This window comes from Macrobrachium rosenbergii, chromosome 49 (assembly GCF_040412425.1).
Source record: "Macrobrachium rosenbergii isolate ZJJX-2024 chromosome 49, ASM4041242v1, whole genome shotgun sequence".
Lineage (NCBI taxonomy): Eukaryota > Metazoa > Arthropoda > Malacostraca > Decapoda > Palaemonidae > Macrobrachium > Macrobrachium rosenbergii.
The window spans coordinates 25,121,879-25,141,414 of NC_089789.1; the positions used below are offsets into that span (position 1 = coordinate 25,121,879).

Consider the following 19,536-nt stretch of genomic DNA (forward strand, 5'->3'; position numbering starts at 1 on the left):
CAGAAAATAACTCATGGTTGTAGCTTTTATCAGTTTTGAAATATTTTCATATAAATAACGATAACTGCAAAATTTCAACCTTCAGTCAACTTTGACTGACCGAAATGGTCAAAAACGCAATTGTAAGCTAAAACTCTTACATTCTAGTAATATTCAATCATTTACCTTCATTTTGCAACCAATTGGAAGTCTCTAGCACAATATTTTGATTTATGGTGAATTTTTTGAAAAAACTTTTTCCTTACGTCCGCGCAGAAATTCTTTAAATCACGTTGTCGTAATGTTTGCACTGTTTTATATTAGTCGTTACATAAAGTTTTATATATGGAAATGTGCGCAATTTCATGTAGAATACAACAGAAAATAACTCATGGTTGTAGCTTTTATCAGTTTTGAAATATTTTCATATAAATCACGATAACTGCCAAAATTTCAAGCTTTGGTCAACTTTAACTCGAATGGTAAATGGTCAAACGCAATTATAAGCTAAAACTCTTACATTCCAGTAATATTCAATCATGTACCTTCATTTTGCAACAAACTGGAAGTCTCTAGCACAATATTTCGATTTATGGTGAATTTCTGAAAAAAAACTTTTTCCTTACGTCTACGCTGCTGTAACTCGCCAAACATCTCAGAAATTCTTTCATCATGTTGTCGTAATGTTTGCATCGTTTTACATTAGTTGTTACATAAACTTTTATATATGAAAATGTGCGCAATTTCATGTAGAATACAACAGAAGATAGCTCATGGTTGTAGTTTTTATCAGTTTTGAAATATTTTCACATAAATCACGATAACTGCCAAAATTTCAACCTTTGTCAACTTTAACTCGACCGAAATGGTCAAAAAACGCAATTGTAAGCTAAAACTCTTACATTCTAGTAATATTCAATCATTTACCTTCATTTTGCAATAAATTGGAAGTCTCTAGCACAATATTTCGATTTATGGTGAATTTTTGAAAAACATTTTCCTTACGTCTCTGCGCTGTAATTCGGCCAACATCTCAGAAATTCTTTCGTCTCGTTGTCGTAATATTTGCACCGTTTTATATTAGTCGTTACATAAAATTTTATATATGAAAATGTGCGCAATTTCATGTACAATACAACAGAAAATAACTCATGGTTGTAGCTTTTATCAGTTTTGAAATATTTTCATATAAATCATGATAAATATAAAAATTCAACTTTCGGTCAACTTTAACTCGACCGAAATGGTTGAAAACTGCAATTGTAAGCTAAAACACTTACAGTCTAGTAATATTCCATCAATTAGCTTCATTTTTCAACAAACAAACGAAGTCTCTAGCACAATATTTTGATTTATGGTGAATTTTTAAAAACATTTTTTTACGTCCGCTCGTTACAAATTCATGCATCATTTTGTGATAATATTTTCTCTCTCTTGCTTTGATCGTTTTACAATTTGTTATATACCGAAATCATCGCAATTTAGTGTACAATACAACTAAAAAAATTAACCCATTAGCTTTAACCGTTGTGCTTACAGCGAGATTTGTATACAATTATATAAGAGTTTTTTTTTTCGCTGTCATATATTCCAATATTTATATATGATAATGATATTTTTTTGTATTTCTGATGGTTGCATACTAAACTTCAGGCAATGACAAAAAAAGGAGCCAAAATTTAACTCTTAATCTTAAAAACTAAGCGTGCTGTGATTTTTTGAAAAAAACTTTTTTTCCGCTTCGGTGCTAGCTCACCGAACGCCGCCGGCATACAGGAGACGTTTTTGTAAATAGAGGCTCGGCGTTTAAGGGTTAATAAGATTTTGTGGGGTTTCATTATGAATATATAAAACTATACCCCCATGGCTTCCTATATTTATGTTGTACAGGGAATGTTAGACTGTATACTCTCGTGGGCTCAGACACATATTATAACCAATTACAATCTCCTGCAAAGCTATACATACAGGAGACATTCTGATTTGGGCAACTTTATTTCTTTCCATTTAGCTCTTAATTCCTGACAGTTCCATTGGAAAATATGAGTGAATTTTACTTAGATTCTGAGGTGGGTGAACTAGAGCCTTTTTTAAGTGCTTTTACTTTACTGGCTTGCTCCTGCTTTTCTCCAGAAGGAAACTGATTATTTAAGATTGCCTTCCATTTAAAGGTTGACGATGGTGCTGTTTCCATGGAGGAACCTGCCACAGAGGGCACAGCTTCCCCAGTATCAAGGGTGTTGGGCACCTTTGATTGCATCTGTTAAGGAAATTTAAAGCTCAGGAGCACATGACATAACTGGTGCTGGCTGAGAAGAGGTGGAAGTGTTCGGCACAACTGGCACATCCTCTGAATTGTCAGGAGCACCAGCCACAGCTGGTGCAGGCTCCAGAGAGATAGAAGCACCAGATACGGCTGATGCAACCTCCAAAGATGCAGAAATGCCAGCTAGAGCTGGTGCAGCCTCCAAAGAGGCGGACACATCAGGTATACCTGGTGCAGGCTCCAAAGAGGCGATAGTTCCAGGCATATTTGGCAGGATCACCAAAGACAACTGGTGCAGCCTCCAAAGTGGAAAGAATGCCAGAAACTACAGGTGCAGCCTCCAAAGAAGCAGGAGTACAGATCACCACTGATGTTTCCTGTATGTTACAAAAGGAAGCACCTCTGGTAGCATTTACATTTCTTCTTCAGTTAGCAGCAATACTAAAAAAGGATATTCTTGGTTTAACATACTGGCTCAATACTCAATGCATTCAGTTACCTTTAATGTCTGCATTTATTTTTCCATGATGTACACATCACAACTGTTGAAGAGGGTAGATGATTATCCCAATGTATACATTTTGGTTCTTTATAAGATACATCATGCTCTGGTTCATTACACTTAATACATGTGGCAGGCTTGCCTTTTATCTTCTGCCTACAAGATCCTAAGATATAATCTTATTCTTGATTATAAAAACAACTCCTTGGTCTTGGGATATGTTGCTTAATCTTAAAATGTAGCCATGTTTTTCCTACGCACGTTGCCTAAAAGGGAAACCATTGTTTTGTTTACGATTCATCACCAATCATAAGACACCCCTCACAACAATATGGTAAAGTATGATAATTATCATACATAATTATCATTCGTATCACTGAATTGTTCTAAACAGTTACAAACAGCCTGAATTTTTAATGAAAAATGAATATTATGTTATCCTAAATGTTATTACTACCGTAATTACACTACGTTACCAAAATATAAAGGTTGCTGTAAGCACAACCGCAACCATAACTTGATATTTGCAAATCGTCAGCTTGCTGGCCTCACATAGATCTCGCACAGATAAAAGTTGATTTCACTGATATGGAATTATTCCTTGAAAAGACTATTTATTATGAAGATATGCCAATAATATATAAGGTAAAAATGGTTTTATTACCTTTATTATCACTTTATTTCATAATATGAATCTTCTCATGTATGTCGGTGGTTATCGCACCGATGCTGATTCTAGCCTACCGATAAACATCACTTTAGAATTCAAGGTTTGATTTTTAGAATGGTAGTATAAGACGACACCCAATTTTTAGGGGTGAATTTTATGATTTAAAGGTCGTTGTATACGTGGAAATATACAGTAAATTTCTAGTGAATTTCCCTTTGCTCAGTACTGAAGCACAGGGTTCCAGTGTAATTGCACAGGAAGGTTTCCCAGCCATGTCCACGTATCATTTTACAATTTCTGGAAGAATTACAATATTTTACAAGGTATCAAGAACATTGCAACTGCCTGAGAAGAAGTGACAGTGAGGTGCATGAAAAGCATTTGGAAAAAATGTCTGAAACATTTTCTTACCTCATTTGTAGGATTTGAGAGCAAGGAAGAGCTCAGTGTAACTAGAGACAAAAGCAAAAAAATTTAGAATTAGAGTGTGAAGTGGAAGATGTAAAAGAGTTACTGGACTGTGAAACACAAGAAAGATTTAACAGAGTCTGGCTCTCACATGACAGGAAAAATCTTTGTGATCACCTTCATCTGAGATTGGGAAGATACTGTCTGCAGACCTGGAAGGGGTCTCTGGCAAGCAGGCTGACCTAACTCCACCACTTGTACAAGCGATAATACACAAGGATGCCTCCTCAACAGGTTGGGAAGGCCATTGGGAAGATGTCAGTTAGGGGGAAGATGGTCACCTGCTCGGGGGGTGTGTCATACCAGCTTCCTGGGGCTACTGACTGTCTTTCCATCTCAGAAAATTGAAACCTCCAAAAGGAAATCACATTTTGTTGGTCCTAGACAATATAACTGCAATGTCTTATGTAAAGAGGTTAGGCTTATGCTGAGCTCCTCTCAAGTCAGTAATTGCTAACATGTTTCCATAATCCAGAAGTGGACCTGTTTGCCACATGTGAGAACCATCAACTTCCAGTGTGTGTGTCTCTGAACCTGGACATTCTGGCAATAGCACATGGTACACTGCTACAAGACCGGAACAAATGTAGGACAATACATATAGTACCTTTTTCCTTCATTGTCCCAGATTTCGAAAGCTTTGAACAATCTACTGTACTAGCTTTCAAAAGTAACCCCTTGCCTAGTAGCCCTAAATTAGCCAAATGGTCATTAATTCCTTATTTCTTCAACAACAGGCAAAAGAACAGATTCTATTGCTCTCTGTTGTTCTATCCCAGAAAGCAGCAGGGGAAGGCGTCTATGCATCGTCTTTTTTGAGCCATGACTGTCACATGGAGTTTTAAATCTAGTCTACGGTGAAAACTATTTGCCCAACATTGCTAGGTACCTAGTGCAAAACTATGGACCACATACCAGTCCGTATGGGAAATGTGGTTAGATTACCTCCACACTGAGGGCCCAGTTGAAGTCTGTTAAAGCAGTTTGCATTTTATCTTTTGAGATCAAGTGCCTTGCTATTTCAACAATCATGGCATACAAGGCAGCACCACCTTATGGTTTGGAATTTACTGTAATATAGAAATTGTTAATTCTTCATTCCTTCAATTCATGGGCCCAATACAACAACAACTCATATGCGGCAAAATGCAGTCTTCTTGATTGCTTTGGCATCAGGAGCTCGGATTACCATACTGGGTTCTCTTAGACAAGGTCAACATTTCACCAATCATACACCTAGTTATCATATGCTTTGTCTCCTGGCCTATCATTCCTTTTTAATTGGAAAATCCCCTTCTCTGATAAAGAAACTCAGTATTTCATATAAAATATTTTGAGAGGTTCAAGCACTTAAGGTTTACCTTGATGTCACGACAAACATCCCAGAAGGTCCTATTTTTCCTACACCTTAGTACAAACAAACCACTCTCTCTACATGGGCTGAGAATTATTTTGGTGGCCCTCATTAAAAAGGTAGACATTCACTCCTTTCCTAAGTCACATGACATCCAAAAAGTGAATACATCGTAAACTTTCTTCGGAATGTTTCCTTCAAATAAGTCTTTGTGTGTACAGAGTGGTTATTAGAGACAGTACAGTATTCCTGAACTGGTGATGGCACAATAATCCCGCAGCCAGATCCAACATAATTAGATAAGTCACAGTAGAACCACATTTATGGGTTTGTGTCTCCTGTTCTTTATTGCCAAACTCAAATGGGTATCCAGAATAAAGAAAACTGTTGATAACCTATGACTTTACCTTCAGGAATAAAAAATTCCAGAAACACTATTGCCATGAGAGTGGTGGTCATACTGAGATATGGCTGGAGAAGGTGCAATAATCCCGCAGCCAGGCCCTACATAATTAGGTAAGCCACCTTTGAACCACAAAGAATAATACATATACAGGCAGTCTCCAGTTAGCGGAGGGTTCAGTTGACAGCGATCCGGTTTTATGGGGCTTGTCTAGTGACGAAAATCGGCGATTTCCGCTTATCGGCGCCAATACATGCCTAACAGAGACAATGATAACCAAAAATTGGTGCTTTTCAGCGCCAATAAACCCCCGAAAATCACTGAAGAAGCGCTGGAAATCGCCAATTTTCTGTTAGCAGCAATTTTCGGTTATCATCACACCCTCAGAATGGAACCCTGGCAGATAACTGGGGACTGCCTGTACAGTATTGGTTAGTGTATCGCTTCCTGTTCTTTATTGCCAAACCATATGGGTATCTGTAATAAAGAAATTGGTTAATAATCTGTGACTTTACCTCGAACCAAAAATTAATTTGGGTTGTTGGGAGTTATTTATTAGGAGCTAAGCCATTTCGTCACCTGACAATTTCTTTTGTAGCCATTTCGTCACCAGTCAATTTCTTTTGTAAGTGCTTTTGAGGATAAACAGCAGCTACACTATCAAAAAACAGGTTTTGACATAGGAAAATGATAGTTTTTAGCCACTGTGAGTCCTCAAACCCATCCACTTTCCCTGACAAAAAGGCATAGAACTGGGGTGAACGTTTATCTTGCACAGACCTGGCGTGTAATGAAGATGGCCGCCGACTTATGTAGTTGTCACATCTGTGTGAGTAAGACGTAAAGCCCAGGTAATCATTGTACGACAGAAGATCGAGCCCTCCTGTTCTGACACCTTAATATTTTACCACTGTGCCAACAAGCACTATTCTCACCTAGACCAGCTATAAGAAAATTCTTTGTACTTGCTTGGTCTGTCTTATGGAGCCCTGGGGGGACCATGAGGACAAACAGCGGGTACCAAAGATAGGTTTTTCCTATGTCAAAACTGTTATATGTGGTATTTTAATTAGACTTGCCATGTTAGCTTTCAGCAAAAAATATTTTAGCAAATAAACATGAGCATGCACCTGTAAATTTTAAAATAAGTAATTTGTAGCTACACTGATGGTTGGTAACTTTTTAAAATTTTTTTTCTTTAACAAAAAACTACCATACCATCAAAAATTCCAACATTCAAAACAACAAAACTGGAGCCATTATTGTAATACAATACAGTACATTGCACTAAACCCTCACCTGTTAGCATCTGTAAGTTTATCTGAAATCAAATTTATGACCGGGACTATTTCATCATACGCAGGAGCTATGTATTCTTGATCCTCATAATCATTCTCCTCGTTATCATTACCGTTGTCCTCTTTACATCTGTTACCCTTTTCACCCAACAGCTTCTCTTGTTCTTGACTTTCTTCATCTGGAAATAATGTTTTGTTAGCATTTTCTACTCTTATAATCTGGAAATTTAAAGCTTAGTTGTGTTGTAATGGTAGACATACAACTAATAACATTTACCACGATCCTTTCAGTAGTTAAGCAAATTCAGACAAGGTGTATTTAGATATTTCAAAAACCAGATGGTACAGTAAAAATGCCTAAATTTAAGCTAATGTACATTACACTTGTTTGAATATTGCAAAAATGTAATAGGTGACTATTGTCTACAGCTATGTAAGCCTGACTGCACCCCATTTAGATATTAAATAAGTGAAGAGGCCTGATTTTAGACTAGTCAGTCTTACCAAATTAAGTTTTTAATTTTCTCTTTGTATTTTTAGTAACGGTGAACTGAGTATACCAAAATTAGCTTAATAAAAATTAAACACTGTAATTAACAGTGCAGTACTACTATATTTAAAATAATATTTAAATGGATGCTTCTAATAATAAAACAATCAAAAGCAAACCAAAATTGGATAATTAAGTTTAGTTAAAAATCTTTTAATAAAATTGCAGCAATTATATCTACAAGGAGCAAACTATAATCCAAAAGTTACTCTTTATAATCCTACAATGATATAACAAGTGACTGTAGAAATATCCATTTCAAAGGGTGTCTCTTCATGAACAAAATACAACCCTTCCAACCCTAGCTCGTTTACATGTTAATTTGTCTGTCGCCAGAACTTAATACTGTATAAGTCTATTGAGGATTTTTTCAGGAACCTTTCTGGATTTCCAAGTAGCAGTTTATTGGACTTCCAGTGATGTCAACCATATCACTACTAGCTTCTATATTAGTGGTCTGTGTTCCACATCCAACTTATCCTACTTTACTGCAGCCAAACAAGTTTTCGTGTCAAGATAGGTGGCAGAGGTATGTTATTGCCCATGTGCCTATTATATTTAAATTTCAAAATTAAAATAAAAAAATACACTTACTTAGCTGTTTAACAAAATGTGCAATAGCCTGAGAAGCAGCAGACTGTGCTGCTGTTCGTAGAGCAGTTCCACCCCTACCATACGCTAGACCACAAACACCAACCACTTGTGTCACAATCTGACCTGATAATGTCATGCCAGTGATGCAACTCATGGTTAACAAGACCTGGAAAATCACTGACAGTTAGTATAAAGAATAATATTATCATTCTCTTACCATGTCTGTCATAATAAAGTAAATACTGATTTTTGTGAATCAACAGCAGACGTGCAATGGAAACTACATTGTTTTCATGGCTGATTAATATGACAGATATAATAAAAAGCTCTTAATGATGTTTTGCTTCCATCTGTTTACAGAAGCTGAGTATTCTTATGTCACCACACCACAAAATATGGTTTAAAATATACATCTTGGGGATCAGGGATTAATTCAGCAAGGCACAGCAAGTGTAGTAAAAACAATCATCCTTGTGATTCCAAAAAGTTCCCAATCACAGAGGCAAACTCAACACTGATACCAGAGTTTCCAGAGCTCTGACATACAAGTATTTGACTTTGTTGTGGCTCAATATCTAATTTGTATTTAATCACTTCATAATTTCTTTTTTTTTTTTTTGAAGCAAACACCTCTAAGGACATCCTTGAGAATATGCTTATTAACATATAGTATTTGGAATGAATTCTAATGTTTTTTTTGTCTCATTATTTATATTGTTTTTTCTCTGGTCATTTTCTTTCTATGAGTGTACAGTATATTGTATATTATGGATTGAGTAGTTTAATTACAGTACAGTATACTGTACATGGTATTTTTATTGATAGAGCAAAAACCTGATGTCTACTATAGGTAACAAATGTATATAATGAAATCAATTTTGTGCTTGCAAAGGAGAAAAAAATTATGATATCAATACCTAAATGAAAGAAATGAAAACACAAAATGAATTCATCAACGAATATAATTTTTTTTGCCACCTGGTCATCCAGTCTTTCAAGCGATAGTTAAAATGCACTTGGAAGAGAAACTCATGAATGCCTGGGATAAGTGACTGATATATGATGTAATTAAGGCAATTAAAATACCTGTCAGAAACTCTAAATTAGAAAGTGACATGCTGCACCAAAATCATCTTCTACAATGTATTCAAGTAAAAATATACTGTAGAATCCTTAAATATCATTGTGTACAGTACTGGTGAATTTCCAGGTATGTTTGCAAGATATGTTTTAGTCTGTAATTGTCTATCTATCTAGTCAATTTGTCAGTAAGTGATTTAGTGTGTGTTTTTTCTTTACCATTACTATTTGTTTAGTTTTGTTTTTGTTTTGTATAATATATATCATCAAGTGATTGGAAATTCTTTTAACATAAAAGTAAAATCAATAAAACAAATAGTGTTGGTTGCTTTCGTGTCACAAGCTACAAACTCTTATGTAGTATGTCAATATTCTTTATTTTCTCAGTATATCTTCCATAGAGAAAAAAAAAACAGCAAGCATGCAAACAGTATGTGGATGTATGCAAATGACTAGAGTATTGTACAAGTACATTTAGATATTCTGTAACTTGTACATGCTTGCATAGATGTGTCTCTCTGTTTTTGCACAAAAATAACAGCCATCTAACAAACTTAACACAAAATGAGGAATGAATGATTGTCAAAGAGTATATGGAAAGAAAGAACTGTTGGTGGGAAAGCATTAAAGGAAGCTTAGGAGAAATTATTCACTGTTACTCTCAATCAATTTATTCTTATGCCTGTAGGAATGGTTTACTGTTACCAACCTATAATTTTAGCGGCAGATTTAGAGAATTCTTTAATACAGTATTAAGTAACAATCATTTCACCCTTAGTTCTTCCACAAAGGCACATAAGAGGAGGAGACAGTGTGTGTAATTGGAAGAAAATTCTGGTCTTCAAATTCTAAATGTGATACTACTAAAATCTTTGTACTATATGTATGTATGTATGTATGTACAGTACGTATGTGTATTTTATCCCTTAATAAAATAATAAACTTCTTACCATTTTTGCAAATTGTACAATAGTTTTTTATGCAGGGTACTGTATTCTTCACCATAATAGTGGATTTGTTTATGGAGTACAGGTAAAACCAGGGATATTGATTTAAATTGTGAAAATGTATTCATACACACATCAATAACAGATTAAAATCTAAATTTAAACATGAATAAGTGTAATTTTACAATAATTTTCTAATGTATCTCAACCCTTTGTAATAAATATTTTGTACACGCTTACTATTCACTCTCCCCTTGACATTTAGCATTTTTAAAAAGGAAATGCCAACTGGCTGAACTCTCTTGATCCTTTTAATCTTCTTTGCACTGATATCTATCTACATATGTTTACACAACACTTTCTAAAACTATCAATACTACAGTATATGCAAAAATATGTGTTCAGTATACATTTACATTTTACTTTTATTATTATTATTATTATTATTATTATTATTATTATTATTATTATTATTATTAAAATGCAATCTACTGCTTTATATATACAGGAATTTCTGCTCCTACTAAAACTTTAAAATTATAGTAGACATGAAAATACAGTACACATATCTTTTTTACAATAAGATTACTAACATTCTGGATTTAAAAAAGTATGTACATCTCAAAGCACTGCAAAGATAAAATTGCATAAAACATAAAACACAAAAAAGTTTACTGATATTTTACAAAGTCAAGGAAATTGAGATGTTAGGGCCCACAATAAATGTAGATGTTTCCTTGGCATATTTTTCCAGAGCTTATTGTAAATTATCATTGTCATTCTCAAGCTATTTTCAGTAATTTCTAGTTTTATCTGAAGGTAAATAAAGGATCCCCTTTAAGTGATACCACTTTGTTTGTCTTGCATGCAATACTGTAGACATTACTAAACGTTCTCTTTGACATTATCTTTGGCTGACTTTGTTCTTCTGGTCTCTTCCCACCACCTTCACTTTTTTATCCCGAACTTGCTGCAATTTTCACTTTTCCTTTAATTACAAAAATCCTTCAAATAAGACTTGTAGATTATGACTCACTGGTCTCTATAAACTATTTCTTAATACTTTACTATAATACGTAGTACTGCATACAAAATCTCAGTAATCACATGCATGTAAAGAATCATAAACCTTATTTTCTTCTTCCCCATTTTTGTCAGTATATCTCGACAATTTTAACACGTAGGGAGCCTTAACTGGCTTGTCACTTGATCTCAATGAGTGAGACTAGATCTATTACAAGGTCACAGATATATTTTCATACAAAACAACCAAAATTACACTTCACATACTTTTATGTTGTGATTTTCTGCTTACTTAAAAAATTAAAGCTGCAATCTAAATTTTCTAAAATTTAGATTGCAGCTTTAAAGTGTGAAAAAATCATTTTTCACACTTAGTCAGGAATAACTACAGTTCAGTATATACCAACTGGGATTTTAGAATTAAGTAAGTAAACTATTTAAGGCAAACCTTTATGATATAAAGGACAATGGGAAATGACATTAAATTTTCAAGTTCTAATTACCTCCAAAAAATATTTTGTAGATTGGTTGTCCAGATTTACAGGATGGAATTATATTACTAGCTTGATACTACTTGATTTAGCGGCTAAAAAAATAGCAAGACAGGAGGCAATATATAGAGAGAATTAACTTTTGTTTCTTTGTTGTGTATAATTTGGTTTATCACTAGTTGTATGATATGATTTTGCCTGTTTTAGTGACGTGAGGAAATGAACAGAACTGTATTTTCAAACAGTAATTACATATTGAAGTTCACACATAAAAATTTACTGGTGCTGTACATACTTGTAAAAAACGGAATGGGCAATTCAAAGTGCCAAGGCCCCTAACTCCCAAATCTCTAGCTACACCCTTGCCATAAGTAAAAAAAAAACCCTCTGGCACCCTTACATTAATAAAAGTGATTCATAAATCATTCTGTACTTGCTTAAAGACAACTATACTGTAAAGCTAAAATTTCCTTTCCTTTCCATAAATTACAAATATTAACATCATACCTTTAGGAGCTCCACCTGGACATCTTCTGGATGAAGGGGCAGACTCTGAATAGAAGCAAGAAGCTGACATGGCAACCAGGTTGTTTCATCGTCTTCTTCATATCCACTATGAAACTGAGTATCTCGAAGTAACTGAAAAATTGAAAGCAAATCTTTATAAGAGCCACTATGGCCTTTCTTCCTTCATATTTCTTAAAAACCAAGAGGCCTAAATCCTTTGGTTTTTTTTTTTTTTATAAAATATCTCCTAAATCTGCAATTAAAAATTTGTTTTAAAAATACATTTCTAGTTTAAAACAAGTTTTTTTAAAATAAAATTATATTTTTACTGGGGATAAAAGTAAACTAAAGTACCACAATTCTATTATAAATCAGAAAAATTACTAAAATTTTTTCTGATTTATGGTGGTCACTTGGAAGCTATGGGAGAGGTTGGGGTGAACTCAAGTGGTAAATAAGGATTGTAAAAAATGGAAGTAAAAGTGATGCTCAGGACTGCAAAATAAACATGATATTTTTGATGCCTTTCAAAACAAACATGGAGAAAAGGGAAGCAAAGAACATGATGTAGTAGAAGGACAAGTCTTGCAAGTAACTAAGAAATGTTCACTGTATTGTTTTTCTATAACATCACCCCATTATAGGAAATGGCTTAATGTTGAAAAAAAAAATGGTACGAAAAATGCTCTTGCCTAATGACATTCCATATGAAAATGAACACAGTTCTCTCCCATAAGATAACCTGAGTTATCCTACAGCTTGTACAAAAATGTCTAACCTATCATTAAAAATATATCTACTTACCTTTGAAAAACCAGAAACTGCTAGGCTTACAAGTTTTGACTGTCGAGATTCCAAAGATAACTGCATTGCCTTCAAGCATATTGCACGCAGTTCATGAGGTGGAGAGCGCAATAATGCAGCCTGAGATTCCAGTAGATCTGAAAAGAATAAATTTACATTTAAAAAAGTATAGAAAAATTCTTATGCAAATATTTGTTTTGTATGCAACTTCTGTTATTTAAAAAATAAAAGAAATAGTGATTAACTAAAAACAAAAACAAAGTGTCAAGTGATAAATCACAAACTGCAAAACTTGAATTTTATAAAGTGTACTGTTATAATGAGATGATGTAATAATTATAAACTTAGGCTTAATAGGCCATTACTAGATTTTCTGGGAAAAATTTTAAATAGAGCAAGTTTTAACAATAAATATCTGAATGTGCTATAAAAAACTGTGTATCATATAACCCCTTAACCATAAAAAGTTTAATGGTGTATACGTAGTTTTGAGATTTATAAAACTATCTTCACCCCTACCTCTGGCTTCAATGCAGGCCTGGCGTATCTGCCCATACTTGTTGGAAGAAGTTTCTCGAATAAGCTGTTCAAGAACCTCCTCCATGATGAATGCAGCTTGCTCTTTTACGTAAGGAGGTTACTTAACCATTCTTCAACTGAGGCACAGTGACTCACAGGAAATCTGAAAAAAAAGTTGTATTACCAAGGTTTTAAGGTTATAAGCAATGCAGCTGGTATTGAAAAGGAGTAGCAATTACGTGTTCAAATTGAAGACACAGTATCGTATATGAAGAAAGTTGCAATATATGTACAAAGCTGACTAATCTATATAAGCCAATGACAGTGAGACAGCTTCACAATTTGGTCTTAGGCTCTTAGCCACAGACTTGGTACTGTATAATCTTCATTTTGTTACTCCACTACATCGTTGATCTTGGCTTTGTTATTGGAGAAACGATAACTGGAGAAAATCATGCATTATGCACACAAAGTACAAAATGCTGAAAAGATTATTGTGGATAAATGTGCCTGGCAAGATTCACAAAGACTACTGCAGCTGTAAAATAAATAATAGCTAGAGAAAAATTGGATGGCACTGACACATGCTATGTTCCAGTTTCTTCATGTCTGTTAATGTAATGGTATTTCAAAAGACTCTTTAACTGTTTAAGTGTAAAACTCAAAGCTAGAAGGATGTAATAATTATTGACCCTAATGTGCCAAACAATACTATACTTAGCTATAGAATAACACAAATGAAAAATAGAAAATGTTAAAATCCTAAAAATTTTAAGGATGTTAAAGAGAAACTATGGGTTAAGAAATGCCAAGCATACACATATACCGTACTGAGTAATCTAAGTGTAAAGTTTCCAATTCTGCCAGCAATCAACTTCCGTCAGAAAGCCCATCGAGCACTGGCCCTGTTACAGCAATTATTCCATGCTGACTGGCCCTTTTATTAAGCCAAAACAAGACATAACTTAAAATCTTTAACAAAAACTTATGAAAGTATTTAATGTTCTTGTGATTCAATATCTAAGCAAAGGTCGGGCAAGGTATGCAAGTATATGCCAGAACTTTATTACTTAGAATATGAAAAATATAAAAGATTTTAAATGTCATTCTCCTACCACTTTAAGGTGAATGACATTTAAGATGTTGAAAAGATCCATAAAAATTTGTGCCCACAATCCACCAACTGTAACAGATATCAATGAAGACTACAGATAGAACTTGCGCCACCACAAACTAAACAAATGCTATCAAGATTTCAAATAACCTTCTCACTTTGACGAAGCATCTAACTTCATTACGCAGCCATGCATTTCTTTTAATCCTCTTCCCTGAATTCCCGTTACTGCAAGCAATCCCTGCTGACTTGGTGGCCATACCTTAACTTGACATAATCCTTATCCTCCTGTCCTTCCATTTTTCATCTACCATCTACCAATACACTTTCCTCACTTCTTTCTTAATGAACTTGGTCGTCGTAATTCTGAACCTCTCCTCTCTAACTAAAACTATCTTCTAATTCCAACTCTCACTTCAACTGTGCGGTGATTAGTAAGCTATACTTCCAGTCACTCTTCTGACTACTACATCCATCATCTTACTGTCATTCTGGGAAAATTTCTCTCTGGATAAATTTTAATTTTTAAAATGTTTATTTGTATTATCATAATGGTTTTCGAGTCGAGAGGTGGCAGTGGGAAATGTCATTTAGGGTTGATGCTAATGATTATTAATCTATATAAAATCTAACAGTGTTTTCCTCTCCATTCTCTCTTTCTAACATGTATTTTATAATATTCTTCTCAAGAAAAAAATATCAAACCCCTTTCAGAACATGTCTACATAAGACATCCATTCTCATCAAAGTATGCACTTTAAACTACTAGTTACAATATACCTTTTCTCTTTTACTACCTCTGCATTGGGACCACCCAACACAACCATCCCTCTCTTCTTCCAAACTCCAAGAGGCATACAATGACAAATTACTTCTCCTTATCTATGTAATGCATACACACTGCATCACACCTCTGTTTTGCAGGCACCATCTTCCTTCCAGGCTGTTAAAGCCCTTCCATCCCAGTAAATCTAACACAGCATCTTGTAACACCTAAATTTTAACACAGCATCTTGTAACACCTAAATTGTACAGTAATCCTATGGACGCTTTTTCAACATTTTAATTTCCATTCTTACCTCTTTAAACATCACTTCCACACACACACACACTCTCTCTCTCTATCTCTCGCATACTAAGTTTACCTCTTGTATAATTTAATTTTCTATCTCATCCTCCACATTCGACGACTCATTAAAATAACTTCCCTAGACGCAAGACTGAGTTTTCATCAAACAGCATCTAACCATTTACATCTTTTCTGTCAGTTCCATTTACTCTTTTACTTTTTCTCCCTGCGCTTACTCCCCTATCTCCCCTATAACAGCTCCACCTCCTCCCTGAAGTATTTGGTCAGCTTTACCGATAAATTTTCGATGTACCCAAACTCTCTTTTCTTTTCTTCACTCTTTTGTCCTGGGCTACCTTATTCAAACTCTTGTGTATCTCTTGTCCAGCAACTTCCTTCCCTATTAAGTTCTTAAAGAGAGAGAGAGAGAGAGAGAGAGAGAGAGAGAGAGAGAGAGAGAGAGAGAGAGAATTTGCTCCAATATTTTCTTAGGGTAAGACAAAGTTAAGTATACCTTAGTTTAACCAGACCACTGAGCTGATTAACAGCTCTTCTAGGGTTGGCCCGAAGGATTAGATTTATTTTACGTGGCTGAGAACCAATTTGTTACTTAGCAACGGGACCTACAGCTTATTGTGGAATCCGAACCACATTATAGCGAGAAATGAATTTCTATCACCAGAAATAAATTCCTCTTATTCTTCATTGGCCGGACGGAGATTCGAACTCGCGGCCAGCAGAGTGCTAGCACAGAACGGAACCCACCCGCCCTAGGAGGAACTTGGAAAGAGGGAAAGTGAGAACATGTTTCTACTTACCCATAATTTCTTCCATCATTCCTATTTTCCAAATGTCTTCAACAGTTAATACGACTAAATTCACTTACAACAAAATTCATGAAGTAACGCACTTGTCAACAATACCGATGTTAACTATGTAGCATTCATAATGCTATTTATTACCGAAGATCCCATTACTTCGGATTATTTTTCCTTGCTGATCTCATGCAAAAATGCTTCGTTTATTTACTAATCCAGCACTTCTGGTACTGAGAGTTTGCTGAATATACTTCACATGGAACAAGATTCTAAAATTTATGTAATAGGTAAACCGAATACTCTCATATGGACTTTGGAAGTAGCGGCAACTACAATAATCATCTTTAGCTCATTTATAAATAAAATACAATATACGATAAACACAGAGTCCAACGAAATGAAGCAACGAAACACCCACACACAAAAGCTTCGCGGTCCCCTCTACCATTTCTCGTATTCCTTCGCTCAATGACACGGGACCGCCTCCACTGACCGTATAAGGTCAAAGATATAAGCTTGGGTTAGCTTACTAAAATATCAAGTGCCATCTTTCTAGAAAAAAAAAAAATGCCTGCGTTTAATTGATCCTGCATATATGTCATCGGATTTCATTGATATCATTTGCTTCAAGACAACAATCAGTTGATGTCATAATGTTTAAAATACCATATAATATTCAAAGGCCTTCTGTAACTGTTGCTTTATTATTTGCTTTTACTTAGCCGTCGTCTTTGCTATGGGTCAACGTTTATATAAAACGAATGTTTTGGTATTTCCCCTTATCAAATTCCCCCCCAATCAACCCAATGATAAATATTCTTCTCAAAATGCAAAAGTTTTCGTTTGTATACTGTGTAGCCATAACCGACATTTGGTGAATACAAATTTTCTTCCACATTCTGAGTTTTCAGTCCTAACTATCAAGCTGCAAGTTCACCTCTAATTGACCAATTCTGACACGATAAACACCTTAACTTTCTATATAACAACAAAGTTCTGGTATTTATATATTTTCAATAATATAAATGGTATTAATTCCTTTTCCTTCATCTCGCGGTCATCCCACTCGTTAGTAGGCTACTCCATCTCGAGCAGCTCTTTCGTCTTACATCTACTCTGATCGTTAGCGCATAATGGTCGGGTGACTGTCGGGTCGGAGTCAAATGTCCCAAGCGTCAGTTTCTGCTTATTATTTTATCTGTTCATCCAATCTCTTTTCAGATCGTATTCTGTTGGACGGAAAAGAAATTCACCTCCCTCATCTATCATTTTGGATCCTGAAATATGATTAAAGTTCGTACAGGAGAGGCAACCATTCAAATGCACGAATCTTTTAGGGCCACGGATCAATGAATTGTGTTTCTTTTCTTCACCGCAGTTACTCAGTCTCCAATGATGGAACGCTCTCGATACTCCAGTTTACAACGTTTACTTTAAATCTTCAATCTTTCATTAAACAAGTTTGCATTTTCTATTTCTCCTCTACATTTATGAAAGAAATCATGTCAGCAATCGTTTTCGCAGCTACAATGTACTAAACAGTATTTCTTCTTTGCAGCAGTCTACCATTCCTCACCCTGACAAAATTTTCGAGAAACTGGTCCGCGGAGATACTGTAGCTGCAATTTGTATCAGACGAGCCACGTCGAAAAATTAATTTCTCCATGAGATTATCATCCTATTTGCCTACCTGTAATTTTCTGGTCCCTTTCCAATTACTTCAAAAAATGACATCTTCGGTACTGTGATAGTCAGTTCTCTTTGATCTACAGAACGTTAGGTTATTTTTCCCTTTAGGGAATCTACGATTATGGCACCACTTCAAAGGTAATTATAACAGCGGCAAAATTAGTTTATAAAAGCACACACATGGCGAGATCCTCAGAAATTCAAAACCTGGTTATAAATTATTTAGCCTATCTCTCTCATTTTTAGGCTTCAAAAAATTTTCCCTTTTTACTTCGATTTTGTTCGTTGAAAAATGCCATACTTTATGGTACGTATAATTAATGCCCTGATGATGCTTGCACCCAAGCCTCCCTCAAGACAACCCCGATAGCATTCCTTATATCTTGGCTTAATTTAGACACGACAGAAAAAAAATGGCGGCTGTATTCCGTTCTCTTCCATTTGTCATAAAAAAAAAAGTCCGTATACAAAAACCACTTCCATTCTTCCCTCCTATTCTTTTCCCTCCGAGACCCTCAGTCGGTTTATCCTTGGCTGAAATAATTTCGACTGCGCTCTCATCAACCCCTGGGGAATAGCCTTTCCGCATGAAGATTGGGCCATGACTCGGGACGCTTCCCTCCAGAGAATGACTTCTAGACTATCACTTCCTTGACCTTACAAGCCCTCATGTTTTCGGCCGATAGCAGCGTCATCACTACAATTTTGCACAATACCAAGGATACCACGATACGGCACCAAGGTGAATGAGAGCTGAAATGTCTCTCGGTGGTCTCGGCTGAACCACACTGAAGTTGTTGAACTGCTAATTGGAGGCCTTCTCAGTGAAAATGCAAAAAAAAAAAAAAAAAAAAATAAAATAAATAAATAAATAAATAAAAAAATAAAATAAAAATTAATGAAAAAATAACCAAAAAAATGTATAAATAATAAAACCAGTTTTTGTTTTCCACACTTACCTCGGTCCAAAAGGGATTTTAAACAGCTTTCTTTAGAAATGCAAATACCGTTAGGTTTCAAATTAAATTTTATTTTCAAAATAGAATGAAGAACTCCCCTCTCTGAACAACAAATATCCCCTCAGCAATAAATATTGCGCAAACTTTTACCTTTAACTCCCTCTCTCTCTCTCACTCATGTGTTTTTTTTTCTCTTTCTCTCTTTCACATACACACATACACGTGCATAATGTATGTATATTTTCTCCCTCTTTTTCATACACATACAAATGTGTATGTAAGTATGTTTTCTCTCTCTCACACACACATACATACATATACATATATATATACAGGTATATATATATGTATATATATATATATAGGTATATATATATATTATATATATATATATATATATATATATATATATATATATATATATATATATAT

The 19,536-nt window shown here is 34.8% G+C and overlaps 1 protein-coding gene across 1 annotated transcript in view; it reads right to left on the reverse strand.

Annotated features, from left to right (window-relative positions):
- Nucleotides 1-19,536, reverse strand: part of LOC136832182 (brefeldin A-inhibited guanine nucleotide-exchange protein 3) — a 101,056-nt gene that overhangs the window by 71,985 nt on the left and 9,535 nt on the right. The window contains exons 2-6 of the mRNA XM_067092943.1: nucleotides 13,456-13,618; nucleotides 12,937-13,073; nucleotides 12,133-12,264; nucleotides 8,085-8,250; nucleotides 6,942-7,119 (exon numbers count right to left, since the gene is read on the reverse strand). The gene's annotated coding sequence lies outside the window, so the exon portion shown is untranslated. The remainder of the gene's footprint in view (nucleotides 1-6,941; nucleotides 7,120-8,084; nucleotides 8,251-12,132; nucleotides 12,265-12,936; nucleotides 13,074-13,455; nucleotides 13,619-19,536) is intronic.